This window comes from Schistocerca cancellata, chromosome 5 (assembly GCF_023864275.1).
Source record: "Schistocerca cancellata isolate TAMUIC-IGC-003103 chromosome 5, iqSchCanc2.1, whole genome shotgun sequence".
Lineage (NCBI taxonomy): Eukaryota > Metazoa > Arthropoda > Insecta > Orthoptera > Acrididae > Schistocerca > Schistocerca cancellata.
In genome coordinates, this window is record NC_064630.1 from 31,022,092 (window position 1) to 31,024,561 (window position 2,470).

A 2,470-nucleotide genomic window follows, 5' to 3' on the forward strand; every position below is an offset into this window, starting at 1 on the left:
TTTTGGAACTAATTCAAACATGTCGACGGGACACGTTTACGCAATTCTGTTGGGGAAGTTTACGCTACATTTTGCATTGTCCTCCTAAGTGGTACCCCAGTGAAGGAAATTTTAAGATAACAGGAGTCGGAAATGAAATCTACAAAAAATGAAGGCTGAGTAGAATAAAAGCTACAAATGGCTAAGAAAGCTATTTGAATCTAATGAATCTCAAGCAGAAAGAATTAATTCTACGAGAGCAAGGACTGAAGAGGGCAAGAAATTGCTAAAAGCAAGAACAAGGAAAAATGTGGATGGAAGTAATTTTTATGTCATCATTAGAGTTGTGTCGAGCGGCAGCTTTTCACGTGGGAACTCCCCATGTTCTCCTGTGTTCTGCCTTCCTCTTCAGATCAGCGTACTTTCCGCTTCCCTTTATGTCGTCTACTATCCTTCTTCTCTGTCTCCTCTCACCAACCAGAACACCTGTTAGGAAGCACTCCCGTCTCGACGAATGCCCCGTCCAGTACTCCTTCCCTTCTCTTATAGCCTGGAGTAGTCTGATGTAGAGGATGAAAATTGCCTTTGTATTCACTGCCTGGCGAAAATCAAATCGTGAACGGGCCCAGTGCCTTACACGTAAAAGGTGCGCTCACGATGATTGTGCCACAGGTAAAACACCATTGTTTGTGAGAAAAGTTGCAAGCTGGACAACGATGATGAATAGGCCTTTAATTAAGACTGAAAGTTCTATGTAGGCCATAGAAGTTGGCGATGGTGGAAGTTCGACAAAAAATTTGTTTACTGCCAGTAAAATTGTAGTGTTTTACCATGTTAATTGCTGTAAGTAATCCTGTTATTGTGCTTACTGCCAACGGAATACATCTTGAAAATTTTAGCAGTGTTTTTTGTTTAGTCGTTGTTGTTTTCTATGGTATACGTAAACGAGCCCCCACAGGTGCGTAAACCTGCCCCATAACTGGAGCACGTTTATGAACTCAACATGAGCCAACATAAAATTATTTTGCACTCTTAATGTCCCCCACCCCCCCACCCCCCGGAGTAGACAACATTCCACTGGAACTACTGACGGCCGTGGGAGAGCCAGTTCTGACAAAACTCTACCATCTGGTGAGCAAGATGTATGAAACAGGCGAAATACCCTCAGACTTCAAGAAGAATATAATAATTCCAATCCCAAAGAAAGCAGGTGTCGACAGATGTGAAAATTACCGAACTATCAGTTTAATAAGTCACGGCTGCAAAATACTAACACGAATTCTTTACAGACGAATGGAAAAGCTAGCAGAAGCCGACCTCGGGGAAGATCAGTTTGGATTCCGTAGAAATACTGGAACGCGTGAGGCAATACTGACCTTACGACTTATCTTAGAAGAAAGATTAAGGAAAGGCAAACCTACGTTTCTAGCATTTGTAGACTTAGAGAAAGCTTTTGACAATGTTGACTGGAATACTCTTTTTCAAATTCTAAAGGTGGCAGGGGTAAAATACAGGGAGCGAAAGGCTATTTACAATTTGTACAGAAAGCAGATGGCAGTTATAAGAGTCGAGGGGCATGAAAGGGAAGCAGTGGTTGGGAAGGGAGTAAGACAGGGTTGTAGCCTCTCCCCCATGTTATTCAATCTGTATATTGAGCAAGCAGTAAAGGAAACAAAAGAAAAATTCGGTGAAGGTATTAAAATCCATGGAGAAGAAATAAAAACTTTGAGGTTCGCCGATGACATTGTAATTCTGTCAGAGACAGCAAAGGACTTGGAAGAGCAGTTGAACGGAATGGATGGTGTCTTGAAGGGAGGATATAAGATGAACAGCAACAAAAGCAAAACGAGGATAATGTAATGTAGTCGAATTAAGTCGGGTGATGTTGAGGGTATTAGATTAGGAAATGAGACACTTAAAGTAGTAAAGGAGTTTTGCTATTTGGGGAGCAAAATAACTGATGATGGTCGAAGTAGAGAGGATATAAAATGTAGCCTGGCAATAGCAAGGAAAGCGTTTCTGAAGAAGAGCCATTTTCTTAACATCGAGTATAGATTTAAGTGTCAGGAAGTCATTTCTGAAAGTATTTGTATGGAGTGTAGCCACGTATGGAAGTGAAACATGGACGGTAAATAGTTTGGACAAGAAGAGAATAGAAGCTTTAGAAATGTGGTGCTACAGAAGAATGTTGAAGATTAGATGGGTAGATCACACAACTAATGAGGAAGTATTGAATAGGATTGGGGAGAAGTTTGTGGCACAACTTGACTAGAAGAAGGGATCGGTTGGTAGGACATGTTCTGAGGCATCAAGGGATCACCAATTTAGTATTGGAGGGCAGCGTGGCGGGTAAAAATCGTAGGGGGAGAACAAGAGATGAATACACTAAGCAGATTCAGAAGGATGTAGGCTGCAGTAGGTACTGGGAGATGAAGAAGCTTGCACAGGATAGAGTAGCATGGAGAACTGCATCAAACCAGTCTCAGGACTG